The sequence below is a fragment of the Sinocyclocheilus anshuiensis genome, unplaced genomic scaffold (genome assembly GCF_001515605.1).
Source record: "Sinocyclocheilus anshuiensis isolate Anshui unplaced genomic scaffold, SAMN03320099.WGS_v1.1 scaffold306, whole genome shotgun sequence".
Taxonomy (NCBI): domain Eukaryota; kingdom Metazoa; phylum Chordata; class Actinopteri; order Cypriniformes; family Cyprinidae; genus Sinocyclocheilus; species Sinocyclocheilus anshuiensis.
In genome coordinates this window covers 932,815-955,875 of record NW_015544175.1, presented here as the reverse complement: position 1 = coordinate 955,875, position 23,061 = coordinate 932,815, and the positions used below count along the sequence as shown (strand labels likewise).

Below are 23,061 nucleotides of genomic sequence, written 5' to 3'. Positions count from 1 at the left end.
ACTTTTTAGTGTAGGGCAGGCTACATTTGTGAAGTCGAAAATGTTATAGGTTATAATATAAATTACTATTTATAACCGTCCGTAGAGTAATGCCTAGCGTTTATACAGTCACGTGCCAAAATACTCTGAGCTGTGATTGGATAAATGTTAGCAAAGCAAGTACAATGCAGTTTTTGGAGAACATCTGTAATGTTCAACTTTTGTACAGTGATATTTGTCATTTATTCAAGCTCACGTGACAGCATTCCAAGTGCATTCCAAAGCAATAACAGTGCACTTTTTTGTCAATCTGTAATGTTAAAAATATGCTATAGGTTCAGTATGATAATATCTCGCATTTATTCACGAATGAGATATGATTTAGGTTTTTTTGCCCGTTTATATTTATAAAGACACATTTCTTATGTAATGTAACGTGATTGTTACATTATAGATTTCTTATATAATGTAACTTACATAAACCTGAAAGAACACCGTAAAGAACATCTACATAAAGGGATATCAAGGTGTCAGTGTACAGACTACAGAGCTCAATAAAGTTATTAAGTTTTGAATCAACATGGCGACATACGCGTTGCGGTGGACAACGAGATGCCTTATAAGAATTACACACAAAAAGCTAGGTTTGTCGAAAGGAGTTTGGTGTGAAGTGTTTAAGGAGGGTATAGGTGAGCATGAATACTCTCCTCTTCTGTCATATGGACAGCGCTGACAACACGTGATAACTGCGGGAAATAATTTACGTCATAATTCTTAAAGGGGTCATATGATGCGATTTAAAAAGTCATTATAATCCATAATTATGTCCCCACTGGATGCAACGAATGCCTCGTTTATAATCATCGCTCCGGCCTGACAGGGCATCATCACAATGTGGTAAAGGGCGTAACATTTCCGTCACACGCTTGAGGTATTCGACCAATCACAACGCACTAGATAGCTGGCCAATCACAGCACACCTCGCTTTTCAGACCGATGAGCTTTGTAAAAATCGATGCGTTTCAGAAAGGCGGGGCATAGAGGAGAAACAATAATGTACAGTATGTGGAAAATAATGTGTTTTTTGAACCTTAAACCGCATAAACACATTTCATTACACCAAATACACCAAATAATGTTATTTTTAGCAGCATCATGTGACCCCTTTAATATCTATCTTGAGAGAGAGAGAGAGACAGAGAGTTTATTTTTATTATTATTTAAAAACTAATAACCAGGCTGTCGAACTTTTTATTGTGCTGTATTATTTTACATATAATAACATATTTCTGGAATCTTTCCCAAATTTTAAATCTTTTAAGTTTAAATGTCTCCTATTGAACAATCTTTTAAATTTGAAGGTGTTGGGCAGTATGGCTTTTTTTTTTTTTTTTGATTAAGCATTTATTATTATTTCATTATCATCTATATTATGACCATATTTTATTTCAAGATGTGGCCACTTGTATGTTTTGCCTAAATGTATAGTTCACCCAAAAAGTTAAATGGTCATCTTTTACTCATGCTAAAATTATTCTCTTGCCATATACATTTGTTCGTAATCAAGAAAAAAAAAAGTTATGTCACACATAATAGCTGTTTTTTGGTTCTGTTGTTCTGCATTCATCAAATACAACATCTTCACAAAGTCTTAATGTGAATTATTAAGGAATTATTATCAAGTATTATGTGATATAAGCACTGTAAAAATTATTTTCTAAATAGATGTCAAATAAATGTTTATCAACATATTTTTCTTTCTTAACAGTGTTCAACATTTTTTGCAGGACATACATCTACGTCAGCACCTTGGGCTGTTCATAGTGGACTCATCAGCCACTATGACAGCCTTGTCCTCTCCGGTTCACTGAGAGAGGATGCTCAACAGAGAGCTGCACTTCTTCAGTTAGGACAGTTAAACAGAGTGATGACAGACTATACCAACATCCCAATCCTTCTCCCTCAACCTAAAGACTGTTTACAGAGTCAACCCACCTCAGAACTGGAGAATAAAGTAAATTCAAATGAAAAAGAAGACAGAGATGTTAATGACACACAGGAGGTATGGTTTGTATGTGCGTAACTGAGCAATGCATTCTGTGAATGTTTACAATGAAGAAAAAGCTTAGCAGTCCAACCTTCAGTCAGACCCCAGCGCTTGCACTGTGCCATTGCCTAATTTGCTGTGGGACTGTTATTTTTAGGTCAAAGCAGCTTCAGCCTGTTTGTGTTTGTGGGGGTGGAGAGTGGGAGGAAAGACCAGACCAAGCACTTGCTGGATCACAGCACAGCCCCCTACTGAGTCAGGACACTCCACCTATCCCTCGCCTCTGTAATGAGAGGTCGCTATTGTCTGGGAAAGAGATTCCCAGCTCCACTTTTAATAAGGGGAAATAAACATAAACATGTACAGCGATGTGCTCTTGTGGTGATTATTTAGGACAAAAAAGGCGAAAAACTTTGTCCGTAGGGTGAATTGAACAGTGCAAGGGATGAATAAATGCATTCTTTTCATTTAAAAGTTAATCGCTTATTATAATACCCAAAGTTATTCTTTCCAAAAAAATGTATTAAAATCCCAAAGTCATTGTTTATCTAAAGCATTACCAGAGCAAACAACAGTTCGTTTGTGAAAGAGAGTGGAAAACAGAGCGTTTCTAACTAAGAGTGTTGGCATGTGAACTTTTTCCCCTTGGCTGCGTCCTGTGAAAGTGTAGAGCATGACTCCACCTTGTGGACCCGTCCCTGACAGGGCCTGTGTCCGCTCTCTCTCAGTCGCTTCACTGTGTTTGTCCACTCTACTGTGACTGGACCACTGCCACCAGCCACAATAACGAGCTACAGAGAGTTCTGGAAGTCAGTGAGAAGTCACACGCTGTCATCCAAGAACACTGCGCTTCACTGCGTGCTCAAACAGCATTCACCCCACCAGAAAAAAATCAGAATACGGGGATAAGGATGTCGGCTCTCTGTCGTTCCTGAATAATCAATTGTTTGCAGCCACAGACAGTTCTGAACTGGCTCATCAAACCCCTTGTACTCTTAAATGCAATGCTGACATTGTTTGGAAATTTTAAGTCAAGGGGACTCTTAATCTGACTCTTACCTGAAAATTTATTTTCTTTCTTAGCGGGAGACAAAAGCAAACCTTCAGTTGTTTTTATGATATTTGCATTTGTGCATTTTTATGCATTTGTTTTATGATATGAGCTATGTAGGTTAAATGTGATAAATTAAGCAAACAAGCTTTTTACAGCTTTGAAGAAGATGATTACAGTATATTTGTTCTTGTTTTACAGGAGTCCCCAAACAAAGCCACATCCTCCTCGTGGTTACTATATCCATGGTGATGTTGGTAAGCTTGAGTTCTTTTTTTTAGCTATGGCCACACAATGATTAGTCATATTAAACATGCATTGAGTTTGGAGGGATTGGACTGGACTTTACATTGGAGAGGCCAATTAATGCTTATTCTGTTTTTGTTTCATAACAGGCAACAGGCACTGGGAAAACAATGCTGATGGACATTTTTTATTCATTTGTGAAAAGCAGAAGAAAAAACAGGGTTAATTTCAATGCATTCATGTTAGATGTACATAGAAGTAAGTTCTAACTAAACCAAGTGTGGACACATCATGAAAGAAAAGTTTTTTGTTCTGGGTCCACCCAGGCTGCACTTATTTGACCAAAAATACAGCAGAAATTAGTAATATTGGTCACAATTAAAACATATATATTTTAAAAGTTTTATTACAAATTATTTTTTATTTTAATACATGCTAAAATGTAATTTATTCCTGTGATGGCAAAGCTGAATTTTCAGCAGCCTTCACTGCAGTCTTCAGTGTCACATGGTACTTCAGAATTAATTCTAATATGCTGATTTGATGCTCAAGAAACATTTCTTATTCTTATCAATGTTGTGCTGCTTAATACTTTTTGTGGAAACTATCATACATTTTTTTCTTTCAGGACTATTTGATGAATAAAAAGTTAAAAAGAACAACATTTATTTGAAATAGAAATCTTTTTGTAAAAATATGTATTTCACATTTGATCAGTTGAATGTATCTTTGCAAAATAAAATTAATTAAAAAAATTGACCCCAAACTTTTGAACTGTATTGTATATTTACCTCATTCCATATTAATCAATATAAAGTAGTACTATTTTGTATTTGTACAAGTAGCAAACAAATATTCTTGTTATCATGCATGAATAACATTTGAGGAAAATAACAGCATAAAGTAGAATAGATTTTTTTTTCATTTAAGTTTTGAGAGCATTAGCATTTATTTGTATTGACTTTAATTTGTGCATTGCATTCAGGGATCCACAAACTGAAACAGAGCCTGCCAAAGCGACGGATTGGTAAAATGAAAATGTATGACCCCATCTTTCCGGTTGCTATGGAGATCGCAGAGGAAACCTGTCTCCTATGCTTTGATGAGTTTCAGGTGAGGGCAGGAGTAGGGAAATTGGGAGGGTGAAGAGTTTGTGAAATTGTTGAAAAATTTCTAAGATGCAATTAAATGCATATTTTCTGTGTGACCGTGGATGAGTGAGGGAAATAATGTGAGCTGCAGAAATCCCAAATATAATATTGTAAGTAAGAATCAGCATGCTGATGGTATGTTTATAATGATGTAGTACATCTGACTAGCGTGTGGAATAGCTCTTCATAGATATAAGGCTTGTTCATTTTGGAGCCATCTAGTGGAGTCAGATACCTTCACACAAAGCTGAAAACACCTGCTGAGGCCACAGATAATCCAGATGAGAAAAAAGCTAGAATTAAACCGAAAACTATACTTCGCAAACCCATAAAGATGTATAAAATGAAATGTCAGGTACATTTTTGCCATTTTAAACCCAGAAATCAGCCCATTTCTCAATCGGTAATCAATATTTTCCTTACAGAATAATATGCATATTAGCTATTATCTAGTTTTTGTATTCTCTGGTTCAGAATCAGTGTGGTATTTATTGCTCTCTAAAAATGTCCAGTTATCTTATTAATATTACACACAGTACTCAACTAACCTGTGTAGACTTCATTTCTGAGTTCTCATTCTCTCACTGCTTAAGGATGAAGGACTGCTCTTTTTATTAACTGCTTTTAAATTGAAATGTATACCTCAGAGCTAAACGCTTTGATATATTTATTTAGTTTAGTTTTTTCATATATTTATTTAGTTATCGTTGCCTGAAAGCCTACCTTCTGTCAATCTGCTCGCCAATCGTCGCTAGCGGCAATATGGAAAGCACACAGATTTTGTTTATGATGCATAAATGAGAAGCTGACAGCCCCTTACCAATCAGGAGCCACTGCCACTTAAGCATGCAAATGAGGCATCGAGTTTCAGACGGCCCCTCTTGCTTCCTTGAGTGAGGGGTAATGGAGAGCGACTATGGCGGGTCGCATGTATCCATGCCTCTTAAATGCTAATGAAATTTCTCCATTCTCTTCATTAGTCCGGCATCATTATCAGTAATTTGTAGGCTTCCCCTTTTGTCCCTCTCCACTCCCTTAATGAATGCAAGGTATTGAGAGAAGGACCAAGAGAGATATAGTAAGAGGAAAGAGCAAGCAGAAACCGCTTGAGGCATTGTCTCAGGCCCCTGTCAGTCGCCGGGTGAAATTACTCATCAACAGAGTTGTGCAAGTAAAGGTTTAAGATCAAAAGAGTGCAATTTGGCACCCGTGTGCGCCACACAAAAGTGACTCTTTGCTGGCATAATTGGATGCTCATTTGAATATCCGTGCCGTTGTTTTCGCTGTCGTCCACAACAACGCCACACAGAGGGCTTTCTTGCACTCAACCTGGCAATCAATACCCCGAGACTAAAAGTGTGTGTGTGTGTGTGTGTGTATACACACTCACACATGAGTGTCGCGGTGCCTGTGCGACAAACAATAAACAAATACAGGATGGATGAAAAGGTCATAAATAAATGACTCCTTTGAAATGAAGAATAGAAGAGGACGGTTAATGGAAATGTGATCCAATTTATGTCATAGCACCTCGTCTTTGTAACCGACCACCCTTCCGACAACACACACGCACGCCCTCCACCTTGTCGAACGTAAGGCCGCTATAGAAGATGCTAATTGGGTTTGATGGGGCCGAAGGTTTAATATGCAAAAAAGGGAGACACTTCAATATAAGAAAAACAACATATGCTGGGGGGTATGACAGTCATAAGTGTGTTCTTCTAAGAATAGTAGAGCTCAGTGAATGAGGAGATCTTCTACATGACAAAAACATCCCCAGCCCCAAATTGTGAGGCAACAGCTCGCCGCTGTGAAAAAGGCAACGTTATAATGAATGATGATGATGAAAATGATAATAATGAAAGAACCACTCATCCTCTCGCTTCTGAGATTCAGGGACAGCCATGCCAGGCCCTCAAGAGCACAATGGGAGCACATCTGTGTGTGTGTGTGTGTGTGTGTGTGTGTGTGTGTGTGTGTATTTGTCTCTGTGTGGCCATCTGGCTGGGGAGCGCATCTGTGTGTGTGTGTGTGTGTGTGTGTGTGTGTGTGTGTGTGTATTTGTCTCTGTGTGGCCATCTGGCTGTCATTGTGCCACTGATTTTACCTCAAAACGCTGTTTGTTTATTTATTTATTTATTCAATTATTTACCTTTTTCAGCGCTTTGGCCACTTGTCCTTGTCTCTAGCAGAAAGCCGCGGCTCTGTGTGGTCATTTTACAGTCAGGTGGAGTGGCTTTGTGTCTGTCCTGCGTCTGTGTGCGAGTGTGTTGGGGAGGGTGATGTCAAAGGACCTTGGCTGAGGCTTTGGTTTTAAAATGTAACGGCACCTGGTTTTCGCTCATTCATTCGCATGTACACGCATACACAAGTATACATGCATGCACACAATTGTGTTAATTAGTTCAAGGCAGAGGAAGGGCAAAGGGGAGAGAGTTGTGCCTCGCTCATCTTCAGCTAATACATCTGTGCTCGCTCCCGTGTTTGACTGTCCTGCCTACACTCTTAAAAATAAAGGTGCTTCACGATGCCATAGAAGAACCTTTTTGTCTAAATGGTTCCATAAAGAACCTTTAACACCTGAAGAACCTTTCTGTTTCACAAAAGGTTCTTTGTGGCGAAAGAAGGTTCTTCAGATTATAAAAAGGTAAGAAAGAGATGGTTCTTTAAAGAACCTTTGACTGAATGGTTCTTTGTGGAACCAAAAATGGTTCTTCTATGGCATCGCTTGAAGAACCTTTTGAAGCACCTTTATTTTTAAGAGTGTAGAGGACAGAATGGAAACAACAGTAGCTATAGGTTGCTTTAAAGTCAGCATGAAATGAAAAGTGACCTATTTACTATATTAAGACACATTAATTTGTCTTATTACAGTTTGGCTGTTTCTAGAATTCAGGGCCAAAAATTCAATTTGACCTATTCCTATGAACTTAACTGATGGTATGGCGTATTTTACATGAGCAGGAAAAGTAAATGCTGATGCAGATTATGTGTTGCCATAATAAATGTTTTCTTCAGAGTACAATGAATAATAATTGTCTTTTTTTATTTTCTTTTCCAGGTGGTGGATATAGCCGATGCTATGATTCTGAAGCAGTTATTTGAGGGCTTGTTCAAGTGTGTGGTCGTGGTTGTCAACCTCAAATCGACCACCTGTCCTGAAGGTATGGAGATATCTGGGTAATTTTGAAGCCATTTATGGGATTAACAGAAATTTCGATCTGAATAAACTGAAACTTTAAGTAAAGTTGAAAAGTTAAAGTTAAAAATTTACCTGTCATCACTACATAATTTTCAAAATTGGACTTTTTAAAATTAAAATTGAAATCAATTATTTAATTTTTAATTAATTTTTTAAAATTTAATTCACATTCTAAAAATGTAAAATAGAATTATATCTCAGATGTAGTTGTTTAGCTGTGACTTCTATTTTTTTTTTTTAAAGAAATTAATACTTTTATTCAGCAAGGGTTAAATTGATTTACAGTGATAGTGAATACTTTTACATTGTTACAAAAAATTCTGTAGAATACTGAAAATATTCTGATTAGGAAGATCAAAATGATTTCTGAAGGAACAAGACTGGAGAAATGGCTGCTTTTTAGTTTTGCCATCACAGGAACAAATTGCATTTAAAAAAATATTAAAATACAAATCAGTTCTTTTAAATTGTAATAATATTTCATAATATTACCATTTTATTGTATTTTGGTCAAATAAATGCACCCTTTGAAAGAGGCTTCTTTCAAAAATATAAAAAAATATTACAGACCCCAAAGTGTAAATATATGTGTAAATATATTTATTTAAATTTGTTTTTTATAATTCTTAATAATTTTTGCAAAAACAAATCTGACAGTAAAAGCAGTTTATTCCTTTTATTTCCTCCATCAATTTCCAGAGTTAAGTGTGTTTTCTGATACTGACCTGTCACCTACACAGCACACATGACTCTTGTACTTTTTCACCTTGTATTGTTCGCTTCCAACTTCCCAACAATAGACCAACGTACCGTTCTCATTCTCCTCAGTCTTTTGTGTGGCCAGAAAGTAAAACATTTTCCTAAACTACACATCCGTGTCGTGTTCTAATCCAGTTCTGCACCATCTCATGTGTCAGGATCTTATTTCTTCCCCTTTACACCTTTTTAAAGTTCACCTCCCCTTTAAGTCACCCTTTGGTTAATCTGTGTATTTTGATGCCATGATGTTTGAGGTCTATTGATAATCCACGTAAAGTCTCTCACTCCTTTTCTGCTTTTTATTGCTCTCTTCCTTTCTTGCATGCACTCAAATACCTGTCATTGGCTGCTTCTCTGTGGTGTGTTATTTAGGGCTGAAATACAACGATGACAGCATTCATCTGAACTTTAAACCCTTAGTTCATCAGTAAACCATTTCCTATGTGCTTTTTGTTGTAACTTCAGGAATAATTCACCCCAAAAATGAAATTTTATTTCATTATTTACTCACCTTTATGACTTTTTTTGTTTCTGTGGAACACAAAGGCAGTTATCTAGCATAATGTCTAAGCTGTTGAATTCCGTTCAATAAAAGTGAATGGTGGCAAAAGCTGTCAAAAGAAAAAAGCAGCTTGGACATTCTTCTAAATATCTCATTTTGTGTTCCACAGAAGAAAGAAAATCATACAGGTTTAAAATGATGTGGGCGACATGTTTGTGTGAACTATCTCTTTCTAACTATCTCTCTCTAAGATTTCTCGCCTATATATCATAAAACGAGGCAACTTTATTTGATAGTACCCGCTTGAATGTGAGCAGTTAGTCTTTTATCTCTCTCCACCATTCCCACTCTTTTCTTCCTCTGCCTCATTGTTGATTCAACAGATGCCGTATTTTGTAATTTGCTGTGATGTTACATTAAACTGGAGAGGGAGAGTGATAAGGGTAGAGATAAGACACTCCTTCTGCCTTTCTCTTTGTCTCTGTCTTGGAGCGCTGCTAATGTCTCGTTGTATGAAGTGGCCTTGTGTGCCGAGTTCAAAACGGTGAGCGGCAGTTGCATAAAGAAACCCTCTCCTGACATTAACCAGCCACTGAGAACAAAGCCTACGCTAAAATTTAATAGCCATCTTATTCCATTTTAATTAGGTGACTAATGGATAGACGGGTACACATGAAAGATGGGAGGGAGAGAGATGGCACCGAAAGAGATTGCTCGTTTATTGATATAAAGATGCTGAACTGAAGAGCCGCTAAAGAGGCTTACGTGTTTGAACTTGGATGTTTGTTGTCGTCCAAAACCATTTCTTCAGGTAAAGTGAGGGAAATGGATGTACAAATGTGAAAGAGTGTGCACTTCACTTCCTAAATCTTTAAATGACCCTTTAGTTATGCACCGGGATAATACAACAGATGATTGAGAATCATCAAAGATATAAACTAGGAAAAGTTTAGTTAGAAATATTTTAATGATGTTTCAACAGTATTTAAAATGTCGGAAATAAATGACTTACTGCAGAATCACCTTAAAGCAGTGGTTCTTAACCTTTTTAATTTCAAGGCCAATATTCAAAAACCCCATGATTTTTCCGGTTTTTCATAATGTTTCTGGACAAGGATTAAGGATAACAATTAATATATATATGGAAATATATATGGAAAATGGGAAATTGTTGAGAGTAATATATATACATATGGGACCATGTGATATTTCAGTTTTTCTTTTTTAATAAATCTGCAAAAATGTCAACGATTCTGTGTTTTTCTGTCAATATGGGGTGCTGTGTGTACATTAATGAGGAAAAAAAATTAACTTAAATGATTTTAGCAAATGGCTGCAATATAACAAAGAGTGAAAAATGTAAGGGGGTCTGAATACTTTCCGTACCCACTGTATATATATATATATATATATTACTCTCAAAAATGTTCCATTAAATAAATTGCACAATCATCTTGTTCTGAACTTTTGCTACTTTCTTATGTTAAGTAGCACATGACTGCCCACATTTACACATTCTGTTACAAGGTAAAAGGGCCATTTAAATTGAAGTTTGCATGTACTGCAAAAATAGCCTTTTAATTTTAAGGGTTAGAGGGGGAGAAAATGGCCATGAAAAACTTAAACAACTTATACTTTGACTTACTGTTTTTGTACAGTGTAGACTAACATTATAAGTGGATGTTAAGGAAAAAGAGTATATAGGATGCCTTAAAATATCTCTCAGTAAGTAAGGGTAATCCCAGTCTGCATTGCTCTTGAAAAAAAAAAGAAAAAGAGAAAAAAAAAAAAAAGACTCACTTGAATGATTGTCATAAGTGGCCTCCAGATGCCTATGGAAATGCTTTATCTGTTCTTTCATAGTAATATCCCTATAGCATGCTTTCATTTCTTGGGTGAGAACTGGCCGAACATGTCTCACTGGACTGTTTATAGCTCAACATGCCTCTGTTATGACAGTTCTGTTTCCTTTATATTTTCTTGCCCACGGCAGCTTTAAACAAGCTTTTACAGCACAGACAGCAGCATATCCTCATCATGGTCTCTTTACATCTGTGTGTGTGTGTGTGTGTGTGGTTTATCATGCCCGTATGGCTAATTGAAGTCTCCATTCACCGTGATGCAGGTTTATTGTCTGTGCAGAAAGAGAGAGACTTCTTCTCTTGAGCTCATTGTTTGGGAATGTAATGAATTTCATGTACTGCCTTTCTCCTGCGCTGCCCACAGAAATCAATTTCTGCCTCTCCTCGTCCCTTTTGTCCCTCCTCCCCTCCCGTTCCTCACTTCATCAATAGACACTTTATTTGCCAATCATAGATTGAAATCATAGATTGAAAATGACATTATGAGGAGGCTAAAGAGTGAATCTAACCAGCATCTCTCCCTCTCGTGCTCTCTCTTTCTCAGAACTGTACCAAAACGGGCTTCAGAGGGCTGCTTTTGTGCCTTTCATTGGCGTACTCAAGGTAAAGACAAAGTCATTCTCTCAGTGAATTTATTTATCCTTTCATTCTATCTCCATGTCTCTCTCTCTCTCTCTCTCTTCATGTTTCCTCCTCTGCTCTGTCTGGTTTTTGATGTATTTTATTCACAGGTAAAAATACACAACCCCCCATATGTGTTTGCAAAAACGCACAAAACAGAAAAAAAGACAGCTTTGATCATTCCTGGAGATGAGAGCAACAGACTGAGAGAGAGTGTGAGAGACATGGAGGCCGTTTAATGACTGGTGTGGGTCGGCATTGCATGAAGCTGCTTGCATTTCAAAGTGCACCCGGCCATGGACGCCAGCAATGCTCTGATCTGCTTTGCAAGTTAATTGTATTATTTTAAGCAGGTATTGGTATTATCCTGTGTGCTGTCTGGGTAATTATCATCATCCTGCGACAGCTTTCCATCATAAATAATCAGACCATCATTTTCAGGCATTTTACAGCTGGCCACATTCTTGCACATTTGATTGGTATCAGCACACTGAACACGCTCAATGTGTTTTAACATTGAGCGGCTTGTTTGTGGCTGTGACACTGTAAATATATAAAAGGTAACATATTCTTCCCATGTTTTTCTTTCTTTTCTCTAGTTAGATATTGATCATGCTTTTAAAGGAATAGTTCACCCAAAAATGAAAATTTGCTGACAATTTACTAACTCTCGGGTCATCCAAGATGTAGATGAGTTTGTTTCCTTATCTGAAGAGATTTGGAGAAATGTAGCATTACATTACTTGCACGCCAATGGATTCTCTGCAGTGATTACCGTTGGCCTAAACCAAAATGGCAGCGCGGTCGGACGCAGCGGCTACTCCGGGTCCCAAAAACGGTGTTTTTATGTCTGTTAGTCTCGTTTCCTCGTCTTCAAATCTGTCAGTAGGTTAGCTGTGTATAGGTACAGTGTTTATGTGAAGCATCCGTATAGTCTGTATTTTTTATTTTTTTTTACTTATGTATAGGTAAACATTTATATATATATATATATATATAGTATATTTATAATCAAAATCAGTCAGTAGGTTAGTTGTGTATAGGTTTTTACTGCTTACTGTATAGGTTTTTACTGTTTTACTTCATTGTTGTATGCCTGTATTTATGTAACACCGTGGTCCTGTGAGGCACGACATTTCGTTCCACTGTATGTCCCCACATGCAGCAGAATGACAATAAAGCTCAACTTGACTTGACTTGACTTGAATGGGTGCCGTCAGAATCAGAGTCCAAACAGCTGATAAAAACATCACAATAATCCACAAGTAGTCCACACAACTCGAGCCCATCAAGTATTGTCTTTTGAAGTGAAAAGCTTTGTGTTTGTCAGAAACAAATCCATCAATAACCCATTTTTACTTTAAACCCCTACTTCTGGCCAAAATAGGAGTCCATAATCCATAATAATGCTTCCTTTAGTAAAAAATATTGGACTCCTTTCAGGTTAGATAAGTTCATTATGGATTTGTTTATTAAAAACATGCAGCTTTTCACATTGCAAGAAGTTAATTTATGGACTGGAGTTGTGTGGATTACTTGTGGATTATTGTGATGTTTTCACAATAGACTCTCATTCTGACGGCACCCATTCACTGCAAAGGATCCATTGGTGAGCAAATGATGTAATGATGAAAATTTCTCCAAATCTGTTCTGATGAAGAAGAAAACTCATCTACATCTGGGATGGCCTGAAGTTGAGTACAACATACAATGTCTTTCTAATGCACATTATATTGTAGTATTCCCCATAGTTAAAGGACCCCCCTCTGTATAATGTGCTAAAAATAAAAGCTGCTAGATGCTTCATTCAGGTTGTGATTTTTCTCAGTTTGACCCCTGGGTCTTTTATCGTCAGTGGCCCAGCACAGTCACTGTCAAATCCCTGGGGTCCTTAAAGTCACCCTCTATTCTGGCCTGTGTTAATCTTGCCTGGTGAGAGTGCTGAATACCTCTCACCCTGCGTTGCACCTCTAACACTCTAGCTTCTTTGTTAAGCCATCTCGTTTTGGGGCAAACCAGGATCCCAGTTCAGGGTAACTAGGGTGGCCCAAGTGTCTCTTCTCATGCCTGGTCAACCTTAATAATGTGTGACAGACTCACTGAAATGTGCTCACTGGCTCTTGACTGTTCTTCTTCTATATATCTTAATCTCTCTTCAGAGTGGTAATGTTTATTTGTCTACAAAATATTATTCGAAATATTACTATTAGGGCTGTCAGTTGAACACGTTAATTCAGTATGATTAATTATGTAAAAAAAATTGAAAAATTTCAAAACACAATATAATATTGAAATATATTTCTATATTTATAAAGTTACAGTAATGTTACAAAATATTTCTATTTTAAATAAATGCTGTTTTTTCACTTTCTATTCATCAAAGAATCCTGAAAAACATGAATGGTTTCCACAAAAATCTGAAGCAGCACAAATTGCATCGCATAAATAAAATACATTTTAAAAAATATATTAAACTCATAAATTCTAATAATATTTCACAATAATACTGTTTTACTGTATTTTTACTCAAATAAAATGCAGCCTTGATGAGCATAAGAGACTTACTTAAGAGAAAAAAGTCCTGACTCCAAATTTTTGAACAGTAATGTATGTCTTTGAATGAATATTGATATATAGGTGAACAATCTGATTCATTTATTTTTATTTGGCAGCCCTAATTATTCATATCAAGTAAGGTCAGAACCCCTTACTGATTTTTAAGTTTTAAGCAGCTTATTTGTCTTCCATGGTGTCTTTTTTGTTCCTAGTGTTTTATTTTATTTTATTTTTTTATTAATCTTTTGCTCCAACAGACACATTAAAATAGTATCATAGAGGCTTGATGATCTTATTTTCGCTCAAATGTCTGTCTTCATTTTGGCTAACTGCTTTTATCTGCTGTTCCCTGTGTTCCTTTGGTTGGTAGGTTGTCTTGGTCTTATGTGTGTGTGTTTTCATGGTGAAGGTCTCTGGTGGGTAAGGAGGAGTGTAAAATGATTGAATGACTTGAAGATGGAGCAAAAATGAAAAGAGGCAGTTTATGTTGGATGACTGCTATTGTTCCACTGACCTTTTGTTAACCTCCTATTTCTAATATTTCTTATCTTAGCTTTCCTTCAGATCCATTTTATCATAAAAATGTCTAAACTTTTACCGAAACCTTAAAGTATTTGAAGAATAGTTGACTAGACAGACTGACTCCTGATTAATTCGCAGCAGATAATAAAGACAGACCTATGAGAGACATCTAATAATATACACCATTCACAGAGAGAAGGACAGAGAAGTGGATGTCAGGAATGTCGCTGTCTATTGTCTTGCTGCTCTTATATTTTGATCTGATTTTATGTCTAAAAGCCTTTTTACACCAAGTCCAATACGACTAAGAAACATTAAAACACAAAATACTTCCAAACATTCTTTTTCTACCAAACATTCTCTGAAAATAATAAAACCTGAATGGTAATGTTTATTAAATTAAGATTTTTTTTTTTTTTACCATAACTACAATATTTTGGCCTTAAAATCTTAGTCATGTTTTTCCTCTGTCAAAACTTCTGGCTTTGGTGTGAATAAGCTGTAAGACCAACATTTGAGGTGCCTTGACATTCGTTAACAGTCACTCAAAAGATTTTGTTTTGCCAAGTCACCACTAAAGTTGGTCAGTCATGTTTTTAGCAGGCGCAGATTAGCAAAGACTGAGGAGCGAGTGATTGTGATGGAGAGGATGAAGGTTGTGGCCCGTGGCCTCTGCGGAGGTCTGGGGGGGTCCACGCTTTCAAAGTGAGACAGATGTTCCAAGGGTGATGTTTCTTTAAGAGTCCTGGACAGGGCAAGGAGAGGTTGTTAATTATTATTATTATTAATAATAAATACATTTATTTTTTATTGGGCTGCTCATCTAACTTTTTTTTCTGTTTGTAGAGGCAGGTATAATCATTTTACAACTTTTGCTGACATTTTGGGTTGGTTGACGCATCATGGGCAGATTTTGGAGAGAGGATGTATTGTTGAAGCAATAGGGATGGTCTAATTCAGTGGTTAATCTGTTAAAAAAAAGTTGTCAACATGGCTGAAATTGTCCACTTACAACCTTTCCCCCCGTCCCCCTCTGCCACCTCTCTTTTTCAGTTCTCCCACCGAGCGCTCCTTAAGCCAGTCTCTGTCAATCCACCCCTCTTCCTCCCAAACAGGAGGGAAAAAAGCATCAAATGTTTTCGGCTGTTCAACATGGCTGAAATTGTCCACTAAACAACAGCCATTAATCCTACTACCAGCTAGTACTAAATCTAAAATTATATCATTCCAGTTGCAATTTTCATTCCATAGAAACAGGTTTAGTTATTTTATTAAAAGGTCAGTCAGTTAGGAGATCCTGCACAGTTTGAGGGTTCTGGCGGGTCTTGTTGAAGGCCAAGGTTGCACATCAGATTTGCATGGCAAAGTGCATTCTGAGTTGAGAAGGGCCGACGATGAAGATCTTTGAGGAGTTATGAGTCCTTAATGAACCCATCAAAGGCCATAATCATGCAATGATCCACAAGAGGACGTGTCTTCAACTGATTATAAAGAACCATGCGCTGGAATCATTACTGATTGTATTTCTCTCCCCCTCTCCCTCCTCACGATTACTCTCCTGCGAGATGGCCCATCAACCGTTAAGATATACTCGCAGAAATGGAAACTTTACAAAAAGAAAAAAAAAATAGACAGAATAGGGTGTGCAGAGGAATAACCCGTTATGATGGCTGCTGGGGAAGCGCGGTTGTCATGGCTGTGGCGGCTGTTTACATGGCGGCCTGGTGACAAGGTCGAGCAGGGTTGATGAAGTGACACTTTTCCTTTTGTGTTCTTCTGCTCACGGTTTGTCAGCCTGTCATTACAGCTGATTCAGCCAATTGGCTTGGACACGGAACTCTGCGCTCGAGAGAGAAAAGTTGACAGCGCTGGAGAATGGGGGGGAAGAGGCGAGAGATACAGGAAGAAGAGGAATAGATCGCTCCTCTCTCGCTCTGTGTGGTGATTGCTAATTATCTTTAGTTCAAGGAGGGTGGCGGAAAATTCACTGATTTCATAATTCGCTGGAGCTGTCATTGAGGACTGATTCAGGCAAAGGCCTCTCGCCTAAATACCACATATTATCCACATCCTGTTAAAAATAATCACCCTTCCTTTTCATCAGTCATTTTTCTCATCGTTTCTCCAGCATTTTGTTCCTTTTTTTTAATGTTTTCTTTCCCCTCGTCACAGAGGTTTGAATGATATGCCTTGGTTCCACACAATCACTCCATAAGTGAGCGACTAACATGTTTAACAGTGCTGACGTGGTTAGTACGCATATTTGACCCTTAACTAAATATCAGTTTATTTCAAAGATGCTATTTTAGCAGTGGGGCTGCAGAGGTGCCATTATAAAATTTCTATACTTGCATTGTGAAAACTGATAAAGTTTATCTTTTACTCAGATGTACTAATTAATTAATACCTGGTTGCTAAAACAGTTTACAGTTTTATACAGTCATGAGAAAAGTTTAAACTTAGTGCAAGTCTTAATCATATGGCTTACATCAGGATAATATGGATCACATTGTGTCAGTGTTATTTTGTTATAGTAATTAAAATTAGTGAATTAGTAACATGTGGCATTGTCACCCCCTAGAGGTGAGCTGTGTATTGCAATACAAAATACATAGCAATCAAAACTATTGTCATTTAAACTTACTCTTGAAACACTGTCACTTTCTCACTTCTTGTTTGTGACTATTCTCTTTTACCGTACAGGAGCACTGTCATATTGTCAGTCTTGACACTGGAATAGATTACCGGACAAGGGAAATGGAAGCAGCAGGAAGACTATACTACATGTAAGACAGCTCTCTCTCTCTCTTTGTGAAAGAGTGATGTAACAATATTAAACTGGTAATTATTCAAATGCTGTAAGGTAGTTTGGGGCAATTGTAACATACTACACTAATTGTCATTTTTATTAGTATTTATTTATTTGTTTGATTTGTTGGATGTCCAGTACGTAGACTTTTATGCAGCTTTAAACAGCAGAACTGTTTTTAATATTTAATAATAAATAACTTGTATTATTCCTGACAAATTATACATATACACTACCTTTCAAACGTTTTTGCTATTACTATTATTCAACAAGGGCACATTAAATCAAAAGTCAATTAAAAGTTACAGTAAATACTTTTATGTTACAAAAAGATTTCTGTTTCAAATAAATGGTGTTTTGAACTTTTCTCATCAAAAAAAAAAAAAGCATCACAGTTTCCACAAAAATGTAAGCAGCACGACTGCTTACATTTAAGTTTCCTGAGCACCAATTCAGCATATTAGAACATGAAACTGGAGCAATGGCTGCTGAAAATTCAGCTTTTTACTGTATTTGTTTATCAAATATATGCAGCCTTGGTGAGCATAAGTGATTTCTTTCAAAAACATTAAAAAATCTTACTGACCCTACATTTTTGAATGGTGTATTTATTAAAATTATACATTATACCTCATATATTTTTTACTTACTTTACTTAATGGAACAGTTCTTTTACCACACATAAATGTTTCTTATATAAAAAGATGGCAGGTAGATTTGTAATAAATCTTAACATTTTAAATGTTACAATTGCCTCTGGTTTCAACGTTCAACTGAGAAGAGAAAACAGAACTGATAATGAATGGCAAGGGAAAGAATTACATATCATGAGTGCACATTAATATAAATATACACTCTGCATCTTTTTCTGACTTATTATAAACTCTTTATCTCAACCACTGCTCTTTTAGAGGATGTTAATATGCATGTGTTTGTTGACACCTGATTGCTGCTCCCTCTTATTCACACTCTCTCAATGTTTGCGTTTTGAATCCAACATCCTGTTCTATTGAGCCACTGTGAAAATTCAAACACAAGCCTTCAGCACGCACTGTTTGATGTGACCACTTCAAACCTGGTTAATTTCATATTCAATTATCTCTCTCTTTCACTCGCTTGCCATAGATCAAGTGAGCCTGATACAGAGAATGCTGTCAATACGCTGTTTGAGGAACTGGCATACAGACAAAATGATGGTAAGCGAGTTAATTTGCCTTTGCATATATGGGGATTTTAAGGTTAAGAGTGGATGTTTCTTGACTTAGTGTGTGAGGTTTGATCTTGTAGTGTTGGCTGTTTTTATGTGTAGACCTTATCGTTTCACTGCTAAAGTGTTAGATCTTTCAATTGCATTCAGTAACAGTATGTAAATCTACCTTTAAGCGTTGATAGTAGCCAGGCCACGGGTGCTGAACATTCAGGGAAGAGAAGTAACCCTGAGCAGGACCTGTGGAACCATTGCAGACTGCACCTTCCAAGAGCTGTGTGAACGAGTGAGTGTGTAGAAAAGAACATAAAATGCTGATTTAAGATCTGGTTTGTGGTGTCTTTTCCAAATGTTTTAGATGTGGATATAGGAAGGCAGTGGTTAAACTGCGAAGGAACAGCATTCTGGCACCTTATATTAAAAAAAGAACACAAAAATATCAGGAGCTTGTCATTCCACCTATATTTAGTCAGTGTAATCACTCTAAATAAATAAATAAAGTAAGTTCATTACATTTAAGCATTATACTTCCCTGTCTTCCGAGGTGAGCCACTCTCAGTTCAAATAAAATCATAAAAAAGCCCCTGTTTTTAACACTCAGGCAGGTTTTGAACCCAGGACCCCTCAGGTCAAAAGAATTTTGCCACTGGACCTGAAAATACCATAAAGGCTTAAGTGATATTTGTATATTCATTTGTATGTCTGTGTATTTCTTTTTTTTTTTTCTTTCTTTCTTTCTTTATTTCTTTCTTTCTTTCTTTTTAATTGATCATTTTCTTGATTCTTATATTTATTTTTATGAATGCAATTTAAAAGTTTGGGTTTAATACAATTTTTAAGACAGTTTTGACAGAAGTCTCTTATGCTCACCAAGGCTCCATTTATTTGATCAGAAATACAGCAAAAAAAAATAATAATAATGAAAAAATTTAAAAATAACTTAAAATAACGGTTTTCTATTTTAAAAATATTTTATGCCATTTATTCCTGTGATTGCAAAGCTGAAAAAGATTTCAGCAGCCATTGCTCCAGTCTATGGTGTCCTTCATGATCCTTCAGAAATCATTGTAATATGCTGATTCGGTGCTCAAGAAACATTCTTATTAATAACAGTGTTGTCCATAATATTTTTGTGAAAACCATTTTTCAGGATTCTTAGATGAATAAAAAGTTTAAAAGAACGATTAAGAAGAGCATTTAAAAACCTCTGTTTTTCTTTGTAACAATATACATGTATTGCCACTGTTGATCATTTTAATGTGTCATTGCTGAATAAAAATATTAATTTCTTAAAAAAAAAAATACATCTCTACACCTTCAATTGATAATTTTAACATTGTCTTTGGCTAGTCTAAACCAGCTTGTGTGTGTGTGCTTGTTTATGTAGGTAACCTTGGACTTGATTTACCAGTATGATGCTCCCTTTTTTGTCTGTGAAGGAAAGAAAGAATGAGTATGCTGCTCTCTAATGGAGCCAAGGCACTGTCTCTGCGTCCTTCAGTGCTTTTGAGAGCGCTGTTCACTTCAATGTACTGAGAGTGTGAGCGAGTGTGTGTGTGTGTGTGTGTGTGTGTGTACACGTGTGGATTTGTCTAAAGAGTCCTCAACTTCTTCATCTTCATGGTCAGGCTAATGCAGTTGGGACTATGTCAGCATGTGTTAATGTGCCTTTCCACTTAGTTACCACAGAGATACGTTACCAAGAAAAAAATAGAGAATATAGGACGAAATAGAAGATTAGAGACAAAAATTCAAGAGGGAATAAGCACATGAGATAAGAGAGATGGATGGGTAAAAAGGTATGTGCGATGGCTTCAGAGACATCACTGAAGTCTTCCTCTCAATCACTGTCAAGGTGGAGAGACCCCTGATGCTCAAGCAGATGAATTTAAGTTTTATATTATACTTCCAAACATAATACACACTTTTTAAAAGTTTGGGGGTTTTGAAAGAAGTCTCATATGCTCATCAAGGCTGCATTTATTTGATCAAAAATACAGTAAAAACAGTAATATTGTGAAAATCTATTGAAATTTTCCAGGATCGTCTGATGAATAGTAAGTTCAAAAGAACATCATTTATTTGAAACAGATTTTTTTAAACAATGTATTAGTCTTTACTGTCACTTTTGATCAATTTAATGCATCCTTTATGTATTAATTTCTTAAAAAAAAAAAGATAATTTAATCATCCTCATCGTTCCTTATCTGAATGACTTTTGTTCTTCTGTTTTGAATAATGTAGTGGTCATGATCTACATTTAATTACATTGAATATAATAAAAAAAAATCAAAAGAAAGAAATCAAAAAGGAAACAAAAGCTCATTAGAATGAGTAAATAAAGATAATTTTAGTTTTTTGACGAACTATCCCTTTAAACCTAAGAGCTCACTAAATATCATAAAGAAACTGGCTAAACATCTCTGTTCTCTGTTTAATCATTAATGTTAACTCATTTTTTATGTGTGTTTGTGTGTTTATTTGTTGTTTAAAGCCATTGGGTGCAGGTGATTATTTAGAAATCGCACGGCATTTTGACACGGTCATCATACGGAATGTTCCTCACTTTCGAGTCGGAATGAAGGACCAGGCTAGACGCCTTCACCACACTCATTGACAACTTTTATGACCAAAGGGTAATGACTCTTCAAAACACATACTAACCCTGACTTCCTTCAAGCTCACGTAGGCCTTCAACATGTCAATCTTCAAAATCAAAAACACTTGTTATTCATGTGCAATCCTCAAATACATTTGTTTCATAATAACTTTGTCATACTCTGTTAGCACCAGCCTATCTACATGGTTCACTTTCTGTGTTTAAACTCTCAGGTTAGAGTGGTGATATTGGCCGAAGCACCGTTACACCGCCTCCTTGATCCCTGATGATAGATGAACTCGGCCTGACCGATGTAATGACCGACACCCTAACAGTGCCACCTATAGGCATTACATTCTAACTTTACATTATAATTCTGAAACTAAACCATAAGCACTGTCAGCACACATTAATACTGCATGCATAAAAAATATTGAAGGAAAAAAAAAAGCTTTCTACCAGTCCATGACAGTGTTATTTTAGTACTATTTATATACTATTATATTATTTTTTTTTTTAATTAGCTTTTGTTTATATTTTCAGTTTTCGTTTGAGTAATTTTGTAATGTGATTTAGTCATTTTTATTACGTTTTTATAAAAATATTTCTATATAGCTTTTATTTTTTCAGTATTTATATTTTATTTTAATTTATTTCAGCTTGGTTTTAAAATAGTTTTAGTTTTACGTAACCATAACAGCACTGGCCCATGAAGAGCATTAATCAATTATTTTAGGGGTCTTAAAGGGGTCATATCATGCATGGCTATAACTGTATTTTTTCCCTAAAGTTGACTTTGTTGTTAGTAACATTTTTGTGCCAGCATTTTCCCACAACCATCCAACCTTTCTCTGCCTTAGAATCTAACAGACTGCTTTTTCTGCTGTTCTATTAAACAGTAACCCTGCATTTTGGCTTTCTCCTTATAAACTCTCCATGTCTGGGCAGTCAAGTTTCTAAACACTCAGCAGGCAACAGTTACATGTAAATATACATGGTCATGTATTGAAATTGACCCCTTAAAACAGATCAAATCTAAAAATATATATTTTAATTAGCCTTGGTTCTTTGCTAATTCCTGTAGAAATGCATTTGTAATTGCTCATCAGAACTGCATTTATTTTGCTCAGGAGGCCAGTGAGCGGCTGACATTGTTCACAGCAGATGAAGAGGTCTTTGCCTTCCAGAGGACAATAGCTATCTCGCCTCACAGAGATGCAAACAGAACAGTACTGACTAAGTGGGGATCGGAGTCAAACATGAACTGAAACTGCCTTGCAGCTACCAACTACCTCTTAATAGAGTCCAAATGAGAGTCTCCCAAATCATTTGGGATGGTACATTTCCATCACCACAAACACACTGTAAGCTTTATCGTATTACTTTAAAAGCAAGTGGAATCATCCATATGCTCACATCACCATTAATATGCAAAACTAAATCTCATTGACTGCAATAGGAGAATGCATACTGTCAAATAAGATGTCTAGCACCCTCTAGTGGATCATGTATTCTGTGCTATTTAGTACATTCATTATGTACTTTGGAATACACTCTCTCTGTGAGGGGGAAAAATATAATGGCAAAATGTATATTTAAATTTTTTATTTATAATGTGAATTTATGCAGTTATGCTTCCTTAAATATGGAAGCGTATTTCCATATTTAAATAATAATAATTGTTATAAACAAAAAGTCTAAATTATGACATGTCAAACATAAATTATCTCGACATAAATTGACAAAATTATGACTTTTTATCTCACATTTTGACTGTCATAATTATGACTTATGTAATAATTATGATTTGCCAAAGCATGATTTTTTTCTTATGTGGTGGAGATGGGCTTCCATTCTTAAATTATTAAAATGTTTACAATAAAACGTTAAACATTGTTTGTACTGCTTCTGGTAATGTTAAATGCAGAACTGACTAGATGAATCTCCA

At 36.2% G+C, this 23,061-nt stretch overlaps 1 pseudogene; it reads left to right on the top strand.

Moving 5' to 3' along the window:
* The first annotated feature begins 559 nt into the window (after positions 1-559).
* Positions 560-22,376, top strand: LOC107696077 (lactation elevated protein 1 homolog B-like; annotated as a pseudogene).
* The last annotated feature ends 685 nt before the right edge of the window (positions 22,377-23,061 follow it).